General features: G+C 36.9%; 1 protein-coding gene and 1 non-coding gene across 3 annotated transcripts in view; one reads left to right on the plus strand and one right to left on the minus strand.

Annotated features, from left to right (window-relative positions):
• The window catches only part of LOC5569176 (prolyl endopeptidase FAP), a 576,755-nt gene that overhangs the window by 533,774 nt on the left and 21,490 nt on the right, over positions 1 to 21,491 (plus strand). The gene's annotated exons all lie outside the window — the stretch shown is intronic.
• Trnaa-agc lies at positions 11,343 to 11,414 on the minus strand. The gene has a single exon. It is a non-coding gene; the product is annotated as a tRNA-Ala (tRNA).

Below are 21,491 nucleotides of genomic sequence, written 5' to 3' on the forward strand. Positions count from 1 at the left end.
ATCTCCAAGAATTCGTTGAGGAATATCTGCAAAACATCTTTCAGCCATATTTTTAGGGATCACCCCTGATGCTCCTTCAAGAATTATTTTATGAATTTCTCCAGGGTTTTCTCCAGAAATTGTTTGGTAAATTCTGGCAATTTTTTTTTCAGGGATTTCCTATGAGAAACATCAAAGATTCCTCTAGGAACTCCTCTAAAATTTCTTCGGGGTTTCGCGGATTTCACCTAGCACTCCTTCTCTCAATTCCACTAGGGATTTGTTCAGAATTTCCTCCAAAGATTTTAACAGGAATTCTTCCAAAGATTCTATCAGGAATACCTCTTTGAATGCCTCCAGAAATATTTACATTTTTTTTCTTTATTAATGTGAATTTTAACACATATGGCTAGTTCTTCACTCATACAGAAAAATATTTAAAAGGATTTCTCGTAAAATACATCCAGAGCTCCCTCCAGGAATTCCTTAAATTACATTCCTTCAGCATTTTCTCCAGAAATACCACCAAGAATACCTCCAAGAGTTTCTCTAAGGATTCCTCTAAAAATACGTCCAAGGTTTCCTCCACGAACTACACAAGAAATAACTTTAAAATTCTACTAAGAATAGCTCCAGGGATTCTTTAGGATTAACTTCATGGTTTCTTCCAGGAATACCTTCAGGTAGAGGAATATCTTTCAGGATTCGTCCATAAATTACTGCTTAGATTCCGCTAGCAATAGCTTCTAAGATTCCTCCTGAAATTAGACCATGGGTTCCTCCTTATAAACTTCAGGATATTTTTATCAATTTCTCCGTCATTTGTATAGGAGCTGTCTAGTAACATCCTGTAACTCCTCCGGAGATTCCTGCAGAAATTCCTCCAGAAATACTTTCATTTTTTCCTCCAGGAATATCTCCAATGGTTTGTTAGGAAAACCGTCAGGGTTTTCTCTAGCAATCAATAACATATCCATTGATTTTTTTCAAGAGTATCACTAGGTTTTTCTCTAGGAATACCTCCAAGGATTCCGTCAGTTATAAACCCATGAATCTCTACTGGAAAACGTTCAAAGATTTCTTCAGAAATATCCTACCTCCATGAATATCTCAGAAGATTGCTCCAAGTAAACTATGAAGATTTCCTTCAGGGAGTCTTTCTGGAATTCTGTTTAAACTTTTCTTCGGTGACTCCTGCAGGCATTCCTCTAAAGAGTTACTCCAAGAATTCCTTTAGGGTTTCATCCAACGATTTCCTTAGAAATCTCTCCAAGGATTCCATCCGGAGCTTCTCCATTGGTTTCTTCAGGAATTCTTCCAGAGTTTCTCCCTGTTTTTAAGAATAACGATTTGGATTTTCTCTTGGAACTTCAAAGAATCCTTCTTAGAATACAGGGGATAGGCAAAATGATTGAGATAGGCAAAATTTTGCCCAAATTCAAATGCTTATAACTTTATGAAAAATGGATGAAATTGGATGCATCTGGAAGCAGTCGACGGCAAATTTGGTTCAGTTTTAGGAACTTCCTTGGCCATGCATATTGGCCACTGGACACCGGAGATGTTCCGGATTTTCTGACGTCATGTCCAAATGTCATTTTTTCTGTCGCTTGTATTTTTGTGTGGTGTAAAGTTAGATAGATGTTTGCAATTTTCCTAGAAACTAGAACTAATAGGAAGTTGAATGCCACCGGACACATTAAGATTGGTTGGAAATCTTCAGAAATATGACCATTTCCGTAAAACTGGTTCCGGAAAGCATGGTCAGTCATGTTTGTATTTCCAATCATGTAAATATTATCCGGAGCTATATCCAAGCGGACACCAACCTTAAAAATGATGTTTCCTGCAGCGTATTCAGAACCATTAGATGCACAGACCACTCTATAGAACGTTCCAGGTGACCTGGGGGAAGTGGTCAATTAGGAACATATCCGGAACCATATCAATATGGGCATCAAACTTCATTATTTTCAAAGGTTATGCTTTCCGAAGCATTTCCAGCATCACCGGCTGCCATAACCACTTTATAGTAGGTTCCAGGTGCCCCGGGGGATGTGACCAATTCGGAACCTAACCTGCCTATTCCCTGTAATTTCAGGATATTTTTCATGATCTTTTCAAGAATTCTTATGGAGATTTCTACAGTGACCCCTTCAGGAATCAATCCATTCTTAAAAACAGGGAGAAACTCTGGAAGAATTCCTAGAGAAACCAATGAAGAAGCTCCGGACGGAATCATCGGAGAGATTCCTATGGAAATTGTTGGATAAAATCCTAAAGGAATTCTTGGAGGAACTTCTTAAAGCAGTGTTTCCCAAACTTTGTTAACTTTCGCCCCCTTTAGGCTAATATTTTTTGGAATCGCCACTTTAATTTATGAAACACACATGTATGCCAAAAAATGTCTTCGATTTGCATATCCCTCATGAGGGATTATGAGGGATATTGCAATATTGTCGGTTATCGGACAATGATTAAAAACGATTAACTGAACAGTATTTTATACAGTCGAATATCCACATCTTGATATCTCACCCTATGTCGATGAATTCTTCGGTCCTTTTATTCTGCATATAATTATCCTCTCCATGTGTCGATATCTTCGTCGATCGATGTACTGGCCATAACTGCATATTTGTCACATTCAACATTTTTGAAAATTTCGAGTTTGTACCGGGGAGGGTTATCAAATGACAAATACTTTCGATCAACTTACCGAAATCTTTGAGATTGTTCTAGAAAATTAGAAAAAATGCATAGTTGTTTTGTCACATTGGCAATTGTAACCGCATAACAGTCACATTGAGATTATACATGAGCCTCATAATGTAGTAGCAACAAAATTTCTATCAGAATTATTTTTTGACTACTCTTCCTATATGCAACATGAGTTGGGGGCCGTCCATAAATGACGTAGCATTTTTTCGCTAAATATTTACACCCCCTCCCCCCTCGTAGCATTTAGTCACAAATACTGATACCCCCCTTGGAAAATACGTAGCATATCAAGCATCCCCCCCCTTTTCAATTTTTATATTTGTTTTCCTCAGCGATTGGGCTAAACCGAAAATTAGATCCAGAAATTCAAAAGTTTGATATGTTTAATTGATGTTAAGTACTGACTGAAAATCTGACAAATGATAGTTTAATATACTGTAGAGCTTAAAAATCACTTGGAAAACAGTTTAAACCAACTTATTTTCTGTTTAAGTTACATAATTTTGGTTCCCAGTTTAAATTTAATTTGATTAAATTTGGGTTAAATTTAATATGTAGTACTTTTGCTGTTGTTATAACCTAGAACAAGTATACAGCCGAAAATGTAGACAAAAAAGATAAAAAAATTTGTGCAGATTAATAAAACTAACAGCAAGGAGTGAGTGTTCAAAATAAGAGGAGTTTTTATTGGTTATTCCTGGTTAAGAAGCAGGTTTAAGTGAACATGATCAACAAAATTCCTTAATTTGGAATGGATCTCCGTCATTATTTTCTAAATTCAAATCCATTCAGCAAATAGTTACCAGATAGAGAAAAAGAAACAATTGCAATATTTAGAATGTTTCAAAAATCAGCTATTTTTAAACAATCATCTTTATTTATATTTCAACTAAACTTAATCATCGTCACCCATACTGAAATATTCTAACACAACTCATAATGACAAAATGAAATAATAAAAATGCTCGTTTGCTGAATTATCGAGTGATTTAGAAAACTTAATGATAGAAAAATTAACATCCCCGAAATAGTCACTAAAAAATTTTCAGTGACGACTTCCTTCGGAAGGGAAGCCGTTGGTGAACTAGCCCAGGGCTAAAAATCTCGTTAATAAAGATAGAAAAAAAACACATTGAAAATAATACTCGAATTTGATGTCCTCATTATCATCTAGGCTTTTCATCGAGAGCAATGATATATCGAAACAAATCGTTGAGTTGACTGAGTGAAAATCTCCTGCAACATTGAACGCACTGAATAAATATCTTGTTTTACTATAACAACGTTAATATTTGCCTTAATGAGCATATAATATTCTTTTGAGGAAATAGGAATTGAACTTCAACAGTTGATGCTTTATCTTGTTAACAAATGGAAAAACAATCCAAGTCGATAAAGCATTGATTTTTTCTTGGCTTATTGAACTTTAAATTTGTTTATTTATAAATACAATAGTTTGGACTCGAATACAATATAATGTTTACATAAATATTTAAAAGTCACAAAATCTGTTTGATTTCAGAAAAATTAAAAATGTCTTAGTTAATTTAATAATTCGATAAGAATGTTATAATCTTATTATATTACTGTTTTGAAGCTGAATCATAATTTTACAACTTTAGTTAAATAATTCAGACAAAGATGTTTGATAAAAAAAACCGTTTGTTTTTTTTTAGCGTTACTCTTTTCACCGAAATTATTCAAAATGCTACGTCCGTAAGCTGGGACCCCTCCCTCCCCCTCGTCACACATCGTTACAAAATCGTGAAGACCCCCCTCCCCCCTAAAATGCTACGTCACTTATGGACGACCCCTTGTACAAAATTTCAGCCTCAAATAAGCAATTATGGATTCATAGTGATTTTTTTGAAATTTTAGTTTCCTTCAATACTGCAATGAAATGCAAACTAGGTATATCATTTACTAAATGCCTACTTTTGTCGAATGTTACAAATATGCAGATATGGATAGTTTAGTCTTGTAGTTTTTTCATTCCTGATTTTCTTTCCGTACGTCGCTATGCCCATTATCAAAGGATACTAGTTCAAATTTTCGCGATTCAAAATAATATAGGTGCATAAGATGACGTCTGCTTGTTTATTAGTTTGCTTATTTCCCTTCGTATTTCCACGCAATCAACGCATGCTTCGTAAACTGTTTAAGGTTAACGTCAACGAATTAACGAAACGACGTTAATCGTTGATTAACGTTAACAACTCTGTTTTGTACGCATATTTATCGATCTACAGCAAATTGTTAACGATTTTCTTCGAATACTTCGATAGGTAATCTCAGAATAACATATTATGAAAACAATATCTGAAAAATAGAATTACAGCAGTGTTGCCAATTTTGATGATTGTCAATGTACTTTGAATGGTCTTCTAAGAATGAAGCAATTGTGTTTCTATTGTGCTTTAAATGTGACATTGGGACTTAATAAGTAACTCTGTGAAGGCGTAAGTTATTTTTCATATTAATACTATATTAGCACTTCCGTCAGGGCGTACTTTTATCCAAAAAAATCTAATCATATCAGTTCCTTTCAAATTTAAAATATTTTTCTCTAAAAAATATAGGGGGAAAATGATTTTATGATATCTGTAAAATTGTTGCTCCAAAAATAATTCGATTTTCACCATCAGGCTTCTGATTGATGATTTTTCCTAAGAACAAGCCTTTTATGAAAATAAAAAATATAAATTGTCGAATTTTTCAGCCAATTTGAGCAATCATTGGTTTTGATAACCTCCAAAAATCGACCGTTTTAATCGTTGTTCTATATTCGTGTGAAATTTAATTATTTTGGAGATTTTTTATTATCACAACATTGTAAAATACTAGTCGAACGATGTACAGAAACCCGATTGAAATTTCATTAATAAATTTAAAAGTTACAGCATGCACAAAGTGTCCATTTTATAAAATGAACAGTCCTTAATTTCAAAGTTCCATACAAAAAAGTTCCTGGTATTCAATATTGAACATTGGGATAATTACTTAAAATTCTCAGATAAATGTTTTGAACTTTCAAAACATGTTATCTGTGTTCTCAATGATATCAGTGATTTATCTTTTCGATTCAGAGAAAATCTCAAATACCGATCATTCACATGATATGGAAAAAATGAATGCATATTACAAACATTTTGTTTTTGACAATCATTCAGTGTTTTCTATCATAATTTTAAACGGAACATGCTTAGAGTTCTAAGCAGTCTAAGATAAAGGAAATCATGAAAATGGTTTAGTTTAGAAATGATTCTCCTTCAGATGCATTAGTAATAGTTTCTTGTTGTATAGTTGTACTTGAGTGTGTTCTTCAAAGGTTATAAGTAACAATTTTCAACTGCTCCCATGTCAGCTTTTTCTAGATTTTCGCTCCCCAATTTCTGTTTTACAAATTTTCACTTTAGGAATCACTGCTTTAGAGGATTCATCGGGTTATAACTGACGGAATCCTAGAGAAAACCCTAGTGGTACTCTTGAAAAAAAAATCAATGGATATATTATTGATTGCTAGAGAAAACCCTGACGGTATTCCTAACAATTCATCAGAGATATTCCAGTTAGCAGTAATTTATGGACGAATCCTGAAAGATATTCCTCTACCTGAAGGTATTCCTGGAAGAAACCATGAAGTTAATCCTAAAGAATTCCTGGAGCTATTCTTAGTAGAATTTTAAAGTTATTTCTTGTGTAGATCGTGGAGGAAACCTTGGACGTATTTTTAGAGGAATCCTCAGAGAAACTCTTGGAGGTATTCTTGGTGGTATTTCTGGAGAAAATGCTGAAGGAATGTAATTTAAGGAATTCCTGGAGGGAGCTCTGGAAATATTTTACGAGAAATCCTTGTAAATATTTCTGGAGGCATTCAAAGAGGTATTCCTGATAGAATCTTTGGAAGAATTCCTGTTAAAATCTTTGGAAGAAATTCTGAACAAATCCCTAGTGGAATTTCTAAGAGAAGGAGTGCTAGGTGAAATCCGCGAAATCCCCGAAGAAATTTTAGAGTTCCTAGAGGAATCCTTTGATGTTTCTCATAGGAAATCCCTGAGAAAAAAATTTGTCCGAATTTACCAAACAATTTCTGGAGAAAACCCTGGAGAAATTCATAAAATAATTCTTGAAGGAGTATCAGGGGTAATCCCTAAAAATACAGTTTCTTCAGAGCCTCGAAAACCTCCTCCACTGACCTGCGATCGATTTAAATGAGGCCGATATCGTCCACAAGACCAAGGACCATATGTGACCGTAGGCCTTCCTTAGCCGAGTGGTTAGAGTCCGCGGCTGCAAAGTAAAGCCATGCTGAAGGTGTCTCGGTTCGATTGCCGGTTGGTCCAGCATCTTTTCGTAATGGAAATTTCCTTGACTTCTCTGCGCATAAAGTATCATCGTACCTGCTACCCGATATACGAATGCGAAAATGATAACTTTGGCAAAGAAAGCTCTCAGTTAACTACTGTGGTAGTGCTCACAAGAACACTAAGCTGAGAATCAGGCTCTGTCCCAGTGAGGACGTAATGTCAAGAAGAAGAAGAAGATGTGACCGTGTCATGATAGTGTCATTTCTTTGCTCGCTGGTCTCCTAATATCACCCTGGAGTGCAATGTTGAACAATGAATTCCAAAGTGCGTCTCCTTACTTCCATCTAAATTCACACACGACATTGACACCTCGTCTCCAATCCAAACAGATGGTGAGTCTGCTAGTTATACTCCAAGAATTTATCTAAGTTCATTTGCAAGATGTATATGGTAATATCTGATTCGTTGTCGGATCGGCCCTCCCAAAAACCAGCCTGGGATTCCTCAAGTGGTCTCAGTCTGAAGGTATCCCTGGGAAACTCCTGAGAACATTAACTGAAAGAATTCCTGAAGGAATTTGTGGAGAAATTATTGGAACAACTTGGAAATTGCAGGATAGATCTTGAATATTTTCTAAATTAATATTTTCATGTGAATGCAGTAATCATGCTTTTGTTTTGTGTGAAAAGCATTTAATTGAGATCATGAGAAAAATTAAGAATATTGTGTATTAAATCTTCGAGCTGTTTAGTGGAATACCTATAAATAAAAGAAAACCCGAATCTAGTACTATACCATTTAATTCCACTAGAGATTTTTTTCATTTATTTAATATTGCAGTGCTTTTTTGGCTGTCCTTAAGCTACATGCTCATTTCCAAAGAATTTCAGAGCTGGGAGGGGTCTCGTGGACTTAGTCCCATATAAAATATTTAAAACGTATATGTCTCTGCCCATATACACCTACAAAACAGCAACTTTGGCTGAGAAAACCTTTCAGTTAACAACTATATAAGTGCTCATAAGTACACTAAGCTGAGGAGCAGGGCTCTGTCTCAGTTGGGACATAACGCCAGAAAGAAAATTAAGATCATATTGTCTACAAAACAGAAACAAGTGATCAGTGGGAGGGGGTGTGTTTGAGGGTCAACCCTCCCTCCCTCTCCACCTTAGTGGATTTTGGAGTAAGTTTTTGGTGTGAAACCACTTGAAATACGAAAAACGCTCTTAAAACCATGTTTGGCTTATTCAGTTTTGAAAATGTGAATTGAATTTTATTTTTAAAATTAAACATTTGGATTTGAAATTCAAATTAGTGAGAGGCTTTAGTGATCACCAAAGTTCTTGATACTATTAATGAAATATTGTTCATCCCAAAAAATGTTTTGCTACGTGTCGTGTTTACACTTTCGCCTTCTTGACATTTCGGAGGTTCTGTTACTAAAATGATGAAGGATATTTCCCTTCACGAAATTTTACAGGCTTGCCATAGTGACAACCATTAGCATCCGTAAATTGCTGTGGGAGCTTTAAATAACATGAAACTAGTTTTGTTTGAAAAATGACATATTCTCATATTTCCGGGTTTTGGTGGGTTTCCAGCAGGTATTTTTTTAAATTTAATTCGTGTTAAATCATACACATTTATGCCTTGAATATGTTTCATGAGTCAAATTTTAAATGATTTTTCCATCGCTAGAGTTACAGTTAACTTGATGATTAAAACGTGATTAAAGTTTGGAAAGAGCTTCAATTTCTAATTGTGACTGTGACTGTTTTAAGTTCATTTCAATACATTTAATTGTTAAATTATATTCAATTTGATTTCTAATTTTCCATCTATTAGAGCAAACTGCAAATATTTCAAATGTTATCGTTCAAAATTAACACTTCTCTTGGTTTTTAATTCAAATTTAAAAAAAAAATAGAACTCAGTAACTCAACAGAGAGAGAGAGAGAAAAAAATGAAATTTTGAACTACAAATATTTGGGTACTGATCTGATTACTATTTGATTTAGAGCATAACAAAAGGTTTATTTATATTTTATTATTCTTTTACAAGAACCTCATCAACCTGCTTGATAAAATTGTGTCGTTTTCGTTCAATCTATCATAAATTATTTCAATAATGAAGTAAAAATGTTGGAATTTGATGAATTATTTGATTTTTTTTTCAAAATATTTGATTTCATATTACAAACATTGCAAGGCTTCAGGCTTTTTTTTTAAGAGAAGTACTGATCTACAAATTGTGACTTTTAATTGTTGTGACTGCACATAGAACCTATTAAACTGCCAAAGTCTCAATTTCAAAAGAAATTCTTAATTTTATGCAGTTATTCTATTATTTTGCTGGATAAAAGAAAAACAAAATGATGTGGTTGAACCGTCTTGAGCCATCCCAATTTTTGTAAAAATATCCACTTTTTTGCGTCGTTCGTCTCCCCTGAGCAATTTTCTGGTTACGACACTGACAATTCTAAGAAATATTACATGTAGGTCTATTATTTGATTTTATAAAAATAGTTAACTGAGAGATTATTGATCTATTGAACATAATTTGTAAGCAACCCTATACAGAAAACCAAGCTGTAGTAGGATAGACGGTCACTAATTTTGTGAGATATTTCATCCTGCTGCTCCAACAGTTCACGCTGAGCATTAGTGCGATACCTAAATTACTTTATTGAACCTAAGAATTCACCTCGCTCGTGCTGTGTATCACGGGCGAGGTTTACTTGGTAGTGTTGTACTTTTACAACGGCGTGAATGGCACGTCATAAATTCTACTCTCACTTGTCCACCTCTATGTAATTAATAGACGACCTAAAACCCTTCAAAATGCATCAAAAGTTCCACGTCATAGGCGAGAAATGCATAAATTGAGTCCTCGCTACACGCGCAAGCGCATCCCCCATCTGCTCTGCACCGTAGCTCAGCTACTAGTGCGAGGAATTTAAAGGGATCAGTCTTTATGAACACACTTTCGCTACTGCGGTGGTCGTGCGGCGACCGCACTAAATCTATTTATGCGTCTGTTTGCAAACCAAACGCCGCGAAGAGAAGAAAAAAAAGGCGCATGTTGCGAAGCGATTTCATTTCCCCTTCGCTTCGGCACGACCGACATCTGTCGTTTCCGAGCACTTCATCCACACGCGGAGGCATCAACACACGAACGGACGAACGAATAGAGTTATCAACCGATATTTATTTTGATTTTTTTGCTCTTTGAAGCACAACTTTCAACATGATATTGTGACGAATCTACAAGAGATACACTTTTGCTCTCAAAGACACTTTGGTAGCTAACAAGTTAATGCATATTTTGTAGAAGAATTTTTTTAACATTAATTACGATAATTTTCATAAAATTCATAAAAATACGTCGAAAAATGCTGATTTTTCCGTCACTTTTTGCAAACTTTTCGTAATTTGAGCCTTTGAATCATTTTCTACAAAAATTACGTCCAAGAAACTAAGATAGATTAGATCATAAGCTTTCGATTCATGCGCTGAGATTAAATGTATGACGCATAGTTAATTAGATATGTGGTTCCAAAGATGAACAAGTTGAAAATTTTAAAATCGTGAATAACTCACTTAGCAGTGATTTGCGACCCCATGTTTCATGGGCACTTTTTCATATCTCATGGAGACCTATCTACCCTCCAATTATTAAAAACATGGAACCAAACACCCTGTATATAGAGCCAAACCTCTTTTTTACGCCCCTAACTGGGGGAGCGCAAAAAGAATCTGAGCGTAAAAGGAGAAAGCGTACGTTGGAATTCGGAGCGTAAAAAGAGGGAGAGTAAGATCGAATTTTGAGCGTAAAAAGAATTAGAAGCGTAATAAAGCTTTCCGTTTATTCTCTAGAAGTTTTGCGAAGAGGTGGGATTTATCAGTAGTACTTCTCAAGGGTATCAATGGGGATGACGTAAAACAACCGCCTGACGCCATTTTGAAATCCAAGATGGTGACTTCCTGTTTGTGAAAATAACCCGAAACCCACGAAATATGGATATTCTAGAAAGAGACAGATGACTAGATAACGGAAATCGATGTCTGACGCCATGTTGTGGCCAGATCTGTGTACAGAATTTATAGAGGTCAATAGGCGAACCCTGGCGATTTTTTTTTGCAAAAGTAAGTTTTCCCATAGTAAATCCCATACAAACTTTGAACGGCTGGCGCTAAAACATAGTTTCTCCGATCGAGCTGAAATTTTGCACAATTGTTATGGGACCTAAATGCAAGACAAAAAGTGGACAGGAGCGAGAATGCCTCATGTTAAGGCCACAAACAATTATAGGTGAAATTATGAAAAAAATCTACGTGCTCGGCTGGGGTTTGAACCCAGGACTCTTGTATGCTAGACAAGCGCTTTACCAACTAAGCTACCGAGCCACTTGGTGACCCAATGACTGAGTTAGTTACAAGTTTAGAATTCAAATCCCTACAGACCACGCGGCCCCTTTCATAACCCATATCCATCCATCTCATGTTCCTACACACGCGGAAAAAGTGAGTGCGATTTATTTAGTGTTGAAACTGTTTGCCTATCGTAGCTACATCGCTTCCACAACAACTGTATTGTGGAAGAGTAAAGATGTGGGAAGGCTATCAACGTGTCGTTCTCACTCAAGTGACGACATGACTACTACAGAGAGGCAGTAACACTCTAATATAAATTGACGCTTATATTGAGCTGTTCGGTAATCCAATCCGAATGGTTATTAAATTAATTCACCCATAATTTGTCCGCGAGTGTTGGAACATGAGATGGATGGATATGGGTTATGAAAGGGGTCCGCGTGGTCTGTAGGGATTTGAATTCTAAATTTGTAACCAACTCAGCTATTGGGTCACCAAGTGGGTCGGTAGCTTAGTTGGTAAAGCGCTCGTCTAGCATACAAGAGTCCTGTGTTCAAATCCCAGCCGAGCACGTGGATTTTTTTCATAATTTCACCTATAATTTGTCCATCTTCACCACGCGTAATGAGTTAATTAATTTAAGGCTGATACAAATATTAATTTTCTTTTATGTCACCCCCCCCCCCTTCAAAAATCCGAAAATTTTGAAGGGGAGAAAAAAAAAGATTCATCATTTTTTTGACATCAGTTAGGTTTTTAAATAAAAAACAGGTAAAATAATGATCCAGATGACGTATGAAAAAAGTTTAGTATCGTTAAAAATAAAAATTCGAAAAAATAACTTTTTTTTTTTCATTTATATTTTTTTGTTCCTTATTTACGAACGAAGCCACACCTCAAATTTTGAAAAGCACAAATCTAGAAACAAGTCAATTGAATTGAAAACTTGATCGATTAATTACTCGCTGGTGGTGACCAATCGATCAAATATCCAGATAGAACGGCTTTTTGATTTTCTAAATTTGCGCTCTTGAAAATTTGAGGTGTGGCTTCATTGCATCTTCATCTCCAAATAAAGTAAAGTTTTAGACATAATGTGTACGCAACATTCAAAAGATTTAAATTGCTGCTACTACAACAATGTTAAACTTACGTGCAAATCAATTACTTTATTTGAAACCACTGTCTATTACTTTATTTGAAGCACTATCCAAAACAATTGGAACACGTGCACCAAAAGTAATTAATGTTGCTACCGGTATCCTAGCTGCTGCAATGTGGTTATTGAAATTTTTGATCAAATAAAATGCGGCATACTGCCATGAGCTGGTCATATTGTATGGGTGCATGTGAACATTACGCTACTTGGGTGGTTATACTAGAGAAGCGTGGTGATACTAACTAATTGCGAAAAAGCTCAAAAACTTGCTATGCAGTTTGAAAGTGCGCACAATTTTAATTTAGGACTTACTAGTCCAATTGAAAATGAAGTTACTCAGGAGTTCGAAAATATTCTCAATCAAGAGAACGTTTTCGAAAATGCCTGGGAGACTGATTTGGAAGAAGTGAGAACTATTATCAAAAAATTCAAAAATATGAAAGCTCCTGGCGATGATGGAATTTTCTACATCCTCATCAAGAAACTTCCAGAAAGTTGCTTATCATTTCTAGTTGATATATTTAACAAATGTTTTCAATTAGCATATTTTCCTGACAAATGGAAAAATGCTAAGGTTGTTCCAATTTTAAAACCAGACAAAAACCCTGCAGAAGCTTCTAGCTATCGTCCAATCAGTTTGCTTTCCTCCATCAGTAAACTTTTTGAAAAGGTTATTTTGAACAGAATGATGGCCCACATCAACGAAAATTCAATTTTTGCCAATGAACAGTTCGGATTCCGCCATGGACATTCGACCACTCATCAACTTTTACGTGTAACAAATTTGATCCGTTCCAACAAATCTGAAGGCTATTCTACTGGTCTTGCTCTTCTAGACATAGAAAAAGCATTCGACAGTGTTTGGCATGAAGGTTTGATTGTAAAATTAAAAAACTTTAATTTTCCAACATACATTGTTAGAATAATTCAAAGTTATCTGTCAAATCGTACACTTCAGGTTAATTATCAGAACTCCAGATCTGAAAGACTTCCTGTAAGAGCTGGTGTTCCTCAAGGCAGCATTTTGGGACCAATATTATACAATATTTTTACATCTGACTTACCTGAGTTACCTCAGGGATGTCAAAAATCTTTGTTTGCGGATGACACAGGTCTCTCCGCCAAAGGACGAAGCCTGCGTGTCATCTGTAGTCGATTGCAAAAAAGTTTGGATATTTTTTCTTCATACTTGCAAAAATGGAAGATTTCTCCTAATGCTTCCAAAACTCAACTAATAATATTCCCACATAAACCAAAAGCTCTTTATTTGAAACCTTCAAGTAGACATATTGTCACGATGAGAGGGATTCCAATAAATTGGTCAGATGAAGTTAAGTATCTAGGGCTCATGCTTGATAAGAATTTAACTTTCAAAAATCACATTGAGGGCATTCAAGCCAAATGTAATAAATATGTAAAATGTCTCTATCCCCTTATTAATAGAAAATCAAAACTTTGTCTTAAGAACAAGCTTTTGATATTCAAACAAATTTTCAGGCCAGCCATGTTGTATGCTGTACCAATATGGACTAGCTGTTGTAATACCAGGAAGAAAGCTCTGCAGAGAATTCAAAATAAAATTTTGAAAATGATTCTGAGACTTCCTCCCTGGTATAGTACCAATGAGTTACATAGAATATCCAATGTTGAAACATTGGAACAAATGTCAAATAAAATAATCAATAATTTCAGGCAAAAATCGTTACAATCTTCTATTGCCACGATTAATGCGTTATATGTTTAGGTTAAGTTAGGTTAAGTATATTCAAAGCGTTTTTTTTTCTCTTATAAGCAGGTGAAATCAACTCACCTGTGAAAAATCTGAACTGCTACGGCAAATGAAATGTAATATGTTGTTAACCAAATGTTAATAAAATCTTAGATTTGTTTTACCAAATTAGGATGATAGTGTTGTCTAATAACACAGAACACCTAGATATAAGAAATAATGAATGTAATGTTTGGAATGATACTAATAAAGAAATTAAAAAAAAAAAAAAAGAGAAGCGTGGTGAGAATTTTGATTTTGTTTATAAACAATATTTGCCATGATTATCAATAATTAGGCTAATTCGAACAATATTTTACTGTGCGTGTCATCCCGTCAGTTGCCAGAAGAAACCAAGCTAATCGATTACGTTACTTTCGTACCGATTTACTAACACACACCCATCGTCTCTTCTGCGTAACATCTTTCTGAGCCTCATTAAATTTGCTCGATTTAAACCACGTTTGACGGTTCAGTACTCGCACTTCTCTTATATCAATGAATTATCTGGTTTTAGAATAATCAAGCTGTATTTAGGGTTTCAATGCTAGTAATGGACCCCTTAGGAGCTGAAATTCATTCTAGACGCTTTTCTGCAATGATATCTCAGACGCATATACGTTTTGTGGAGTCTAACAACAAATTCAATGTCTTTACTTCATAGTACGTCTATGAAACATACAAAATCATTCGATTTTTCCAGCGAAATATGCATTCTATTCTATTCTAAGCGCTTGCACAGCCAATGTTGAAAAGCATCCTGGAAATTCCGAAATTTCTTCCAGTATTTTCTTGTCAGCATTAATATTTGCAGCAAATCGGTAATATGATACAAATATTAAAATGGCCAGGCCCACTGTCTTCTTCTTTTCTGGCGTTACGTCCCCACTGGGACAGAGCCAGCTTCTCAGCTTAGTGTTCTTATGAGCACTTCCACAGTTATTAACTGAGAGCTTACTATGCCAATGACCATTTTTGCATGCGTATATCGTGTGGCAGGTACGAAGATACTCTATGCCCTGGGAAGTCGAGAAAATTTCCAAACCGAAAAGATCCTCGACCGGTGGGATTCGAACCCACGACCCTCAGCTTGGTCTTGCTGAATAGCTGCGCGTTTACCGCTACGGCTATTTGGGCCCCACTGTGCAGACTTTGTATTTGTTAAAACTTAAACTCAGTTTTGGTTTGGTTTGTAGATAAAAATTCTTTATTTCGTCTGTTAGGTCATTATTGGTAGTCAATGTTCGATAGCGATGTAAATAATCCAATGTTTATAATTCAATATGATTCACATGATAATCCAATAGCATTACTCGCAACACTGAATTCAAGTGAGAATATTTATGAACCTATCTGCAGCAGAACATTTATAGCGCCCGCATACAACCTCGTATGCAAGTTCCCGTTGGATCTCGTTTGGGCATTATTGGAATAACATGACATACGTCATCAATCCTTCAATTCTGGATTGTTATTATTTTGATCGAATCTGATCATCGCGATCTCCTCGCGAATAGTTCCGCGATATTTCAACATTTCCCCTCAATCCGGACATTAAGGATGTTCAGCAATTTCCTATGTTGAGCAGCTGGAAGTCCTTTGGTGAATGCATCAGCTGGTTGATCCACCGTCGAGATATATTCTATCTTTAGCTTCCTGCTCCTGACGAGTTCCCGGATGAACATGAACTTCAAATCCAGGTGTTTCATTCGTTGGTGACTTCGAGGTTCTTCAGTGAAGTTTATGCATGGAATGTTGTCTTCCATGATTATGAATGGAGAACTTTCTATGCCCAGTTCATTCAGAAGGTTTGTTAACCACAATCCTTCTTTAGCAGCTTGACAGAGTGAAATTAATTCAGCTTCTGTTGAAGACAAACTAACCGTTTGTTGTCTTTTGGTTGACCAAGACACAAGATTGCCGAAAACAAGAAACGAATTTCCAGAAATTGATTTTCGATCATCGATGTCGTTGGCAAAATCGGCATCAGCAAAACCCAATAAAACGTTTGAGTGTTCTCTATTGCTGAATACGATTTTTGTGTTCATGGTTCCTCGCAAATAACGCAAAATGCGTTTCAATCCTGTCCAATGTGCATTTGAAGGGGAAGCTTGGTATTTGCTTAGGATATTTACTGCAGCACTGATATCAGGGCGTGATACTAATGCTAGATATTGCAAGCAGCCAAGCAATTCTTTGAATGGATGTGATGTTAATTCATCATCATTTGACTTGACCCATCGTACATTCGGATCTAGTGGAGTGCTAACTGGTTTTGATTCGGACATTCCAAATCTTTTTAGGATTTTCTCTGCATAACCTGCTTGAGATATTTCCATGATTTGGTTCTGATAATCTCGGTGTATGTCCATACCCAAAAAGTGTTTCACTTCTTTTAAATCTTTCATTTGGAATAGCTTCCCAAGTTCAGATTTTATCCAGTTTAGTTGTGATTCCTGTTTTCCAAGAATGAGTATATCGTCTACATATGAAATCAAAATCAAATCTTTTGCTCGAGACGTATACACACAACAGTCACTCTTTAATGGAATAAAACCCAGCTTTTTAATTTCGTCATCGAATTTCCTGTTCCAAGATCTACTAGCTTGTTTTAAACCGTACAAACTTTTCTGTAGACGTACGATTTGAGAATTACCTATCTCATCGTTTGGAAGCTTCATGAAGATCGTTTCCTCTAAATCTCCATAAAGAAAAGCTGTCTTAACATCCATTTGATGAATCAAAAGTCCATTCTTATTTGCGACTGACAAAATTGTCCTAACGCTTTCCATTCTGGCTACTGGAGCAAAAGTATCCTGGTAATCAAAACCAGGTCTCTGTGAGCAACCTTTTGCAACTAGCCGTGCTTTATAGCGGCCATCGTCTTTCACCGAAAAAACCCATTTCGAATGAATAGCTTTTTGGTTCCTCGGTAAACAGTTGACCACTGTCCAGGTTTTATTTTCATGAAGAGAATTTAATTCTTCATCGATGGCAATTTTCCAATTCTCCCAGTCCTCCCGTTTCTTCAATTCGGCTACTGTTTCTGGAGCATCTTCATCGAATGTTGCAGAAGCTATCTTGGCAGAACTCGGTTGGAATCTTTGGGGAACTTTTCTTTTCCGTGTACCACGTCTTAGCTCTGATTGCTGCTCATCGATGCCCTCATCCTCCTCAGCATCCGCGAAAACCTCATCAGACGTCTCGATTATTACAACTTCTTCTGCTTCCACTTCTTCCTCAGGCTCAGGAAGTCGAATCACCTCTTCTTCATCATCTTTGTTTGTTATGCTCTCATCTTCGTTGCAGATTGAAATTTCTTCCTCCTTATCTTCATTTTCGCAGTGTTTCTGCTCCCTCACAACAATTGGTAGATGAACATCTTCGGTTGTTGTATTACTGCGAACAATTGATTCATCAAAGACAACGTTTCTGGATATTTCAATTACTCGGTTGTTTTTATTCCACAACCGATATCCGTTATTCGCATAACCTACGAATGTCAATCGTTTTGTCTTCGAATCAAGCTTGTGACGTTTCTCTTTCGGAATTTGCTTGTAAGCATGGCTACCAAACATCTTTAGATTACTAAGGTCTGGTTTCCTGCCATTCCACATTTCAAAAGGCGTCTTGAGTTCAACAAGAGCATTTGTCGGAGACCTGTTAGTGACGTAAGCAGCCACATACAATGCTTCTCCCCACATTTCTTTCGAAAGTTCACTTTGATGGAGTAAAGCTCGAACCTTCTCCATTAGCGTTCGATTTATCCTTTCACTTACTCCGTTCTGCTGAGGAGTATAAGGAACGGTAAAAATCATTCTGATACCTTTATTCCTACAGTAGTCTTGGAAATCTTTGCCAAGATATTCTCTACCGTTATCGCAACGCATTTTAGACAACTTTTGACCAAAGTGAGCTGTTGCCATTGCTTCGTATTCTTTAAAACGATCGAATACGTCACTTTTTCTTTTAATGAGATAAACAACAGTGAAATGGGTAAAATCATCGGTAAAGGTGACGAAATACCGATACCCATCGTAGGTGGATTGCTCCATATACCCGCATACATCTGTATGCACTAATTCAAGTGGCCGACTTGATCTGGGTAATTGCATAGAAAGAAACTTCTTGCATGATTGTTTGCCTGCTAAACAACTCTCGCAAACTTCATACTGTTTGACTAAATCATTTGATGAAATATCTATTCCATCAACCATATTGTTTTTGAGCAGTTTTTCAAGCCCCGAAAAACTAAGATGACCGAGCCGTTTATGCCAATCGGTTAGACTTACCTTCCTTTGACTAAACAACGCTGCTAGGTCGACAGTATGCTCCAAAAACATATCAACGCAATACAAACCATTTTTATCTTTCCCCTCAGCGATAACCTCGCCTTTATCTTCAATTCGAACCTCTTTATCCTGAAAAGTGACCCTTTTCCCCATGGAATTAATCTTTCTGACTGAAAGGAGGTTTTCTTCGAGATTGGGAATGAAAAGAACATCGTACAATTCAATACGTTTTATTTTGTTCAAGCCAACAACCGATTTCAATGTTACCTTTCCTTTCTTCACAGCCTGTAGGGTCTCCCCCGACTTTGCTGTGCTGATGGTAACCGGTGTTGCCAGCTTCACCGCTCTCTGTAACAATTTTTCGTCGTTCACCATGTGGCTTGAAGCTCCAGAGTCCACAGCAAACGATACCTTCCGAGATTCCTTCTTCTTTTCTCCTGCTAGCATCGCATGACCTTGGTGATGAACAAACCGCTTCTTCTTCTTCTTTAACGCCGGGCATTTATTTTTGTAGTGTCCTGGCTTCCCACACCCAAAACACTCAATTACTCTTTTGGTCGTTTTTAGCGCCACGTCTGGCACCACTGGCTCATCATCGACCTCCATCGACTCGCTTTGCTCCGCATCCAACAGCATTCGTTTTATCTCCACTAACGGCTTCTTGCAGAGTTCATCGCACGGCAAAACGGTCAATGCTCCCTTGACGTGCTGATATCGCTTCGGTATGGCTATCATCAGAGCGGCCATCTTCTCCGATTGATCCATTCGAGTACCCATCCGATCTAGCTCCCGGATTATCGTCTCGTACTCGTCGAACAAGGCCGAAATAGAAGTATGTTTTCTATTTTTGATCGAAAACAATCGATCACGCATGGCAATCATAACGCCCGTTCCAACTTTTTGGTAGGTTTTCACCAATAGATCCATAGCCTCCTTTGCGTATGAGACTCCGATTAGCTTGTTAAGGACGTCATTGTTCACCCACATAACAATTTCATCCAGAGCGTTCATGTCGTCGTTGATCCTCTTACGCAGCTTTGCCTTTCTCACTTCCTTTTGGGCTTCCGAATTACCCGCCACGGGAGTGGCGTATTCTTCTTCGTACGGAGTACGAACCAACGTATGGATGAGGTCCATCATAGAGAGGTGGTGCTCCATCCTCCACTTCCATGCCGCAAACATCCTCTCCGACCAACGACAACGGCGGTATACGGCAGCTGCCGTTCGAAGGCTCCTCTCTCGGTCCGATTCTCAACCTCCTGTCGCTGGTTTGCAGGTTGACCTCCTGTCTTGACTTCGACATCGTTCACAGACATCTTTCGATTTCTTCAAAAAACTTGATAGTTGAAGAAAAATAAATCTTGCTCAGTTGACTACTGGGCCCATAACCTGTTAAAACTTAAACTCAGTTTTGGTTTGGTTTGTAGATAAAAATTCTTTATTTCGTCTGTTAGGTCATTATTGGTAGTCAATGTTCGATAGCGATGTAAATAATCCAATGTTTATAATTCAATATGATTCACATGATAATCCAATAGCATTACTCGCAACACTGAATTCAAGTGAGAATATTTATGAACCTATCTGCAGCAGAACATTTATAGCGCCCGCATACAACCTCGTATGCAAGTTCCCGTTGGATCTCGTTTGGGCATTATTGGAATAACATGACATACGTCATCAATCCTTCAATTCTGGATTGTTATTATTTTGATCGAATCTGATCATCGCGATCTCCTCGCGAATAGTTCCGCGATATTTCAACAGTATTGAAGATAGTTTAGAAACTGGCGGCGATCAGATTATTCACTCATGAATAATATGATAGACGAAAATTCCTAATCTGTTTGAAGGAAGAAACGGGGACAACCGTACCAACCGTTTCATTGCAGGGGATAGATAAAATCGTTGGGAGTGGCTTTGCTAAGAATGTTAGGGTGCACTCCATTGTAGTGCACTATTCCTGGGATGGGACATAGGTATTTCTGCCTTATGCCCTGGCTCTAGAGCCTTGGCTTAAGCGCCATTACTCGCTCCCCATTAAGAAACAAATCAATGTTTGGAAAACACAGGAGCAAAAATAGGCTATGAATGCTTATTGGCTAATGAATGCCCATGGCTAAAAAAATAAATTGAAGCTTGCAAAAGTCATTCTGTGTCGAAAAAAATACCGCTGTGAAATACTTATCCACGGTTAAATCCATACACAAATTAGTCATGAAGCTAGAATGACTTGTTCACAGTTAAACATAATCAAATGGAATTCTCTCACCAAATTGATGTACAACATCTTCTTTCTTTAATCGTAAGTCCAAGCAGTTCTCGATGAATAAAATAGGAAATCTGTCTTGTCGATCAGGATCATCTGCTTCCAAATCCAGCGATTTTTTTCGGGTCAGCTTTTCCCACTTCATCAAATTTCTCCAGCTCTTCAATTTACGCACAATCTTCAACCAGCAGCAAAAGCTCAACTTTTTATCGATTTTTCCAGCGAAATATGCATTTGAAAAAACTGTTGTCCGAATGCCTATTATGGACCCTACCGGGGTCCATAATAGGATTGTTTACAAACTTGACGTTGCGTATTATGGACCCTCCATTTGATTCCCATGTAATCCGGCTCACTGCCGACGAGCCTATTATGGACCCACCTGGAAATGCGTATTATGGACCCTCTTGTGTGGTTCCATTTACAAAACTGTTCAAATATCTGTATTTATGCGTCTCAAACCAAATAATTTGCCTGAAACTGCTGACTAACAATGTAATCGAAGTTCCCCCGGTGGATTTTCATAGGAATAAAGTTGCTTTGAGTGTTAATTTTATGTTTTTCTGTAGGGGGTCCATAATACGCAAAGGGTCCATAACCGGCATCGACTCCCTACTTTGAA

This window comes from Aedes aegypti, chromosome 2, assembly GCF_002204515.2.
Source record: "Aedes aegypti strain LVP_AGWG chromosome 2, AaegL5.0 Primary Assembly, whole genome shotgun sequence".
Classification (NCBI taxonomy): Eukaryota; Metazoa; Arthropoda; class Insecta; order Diptera; family Culicidae; genus Aedes; species Aedes aegypti.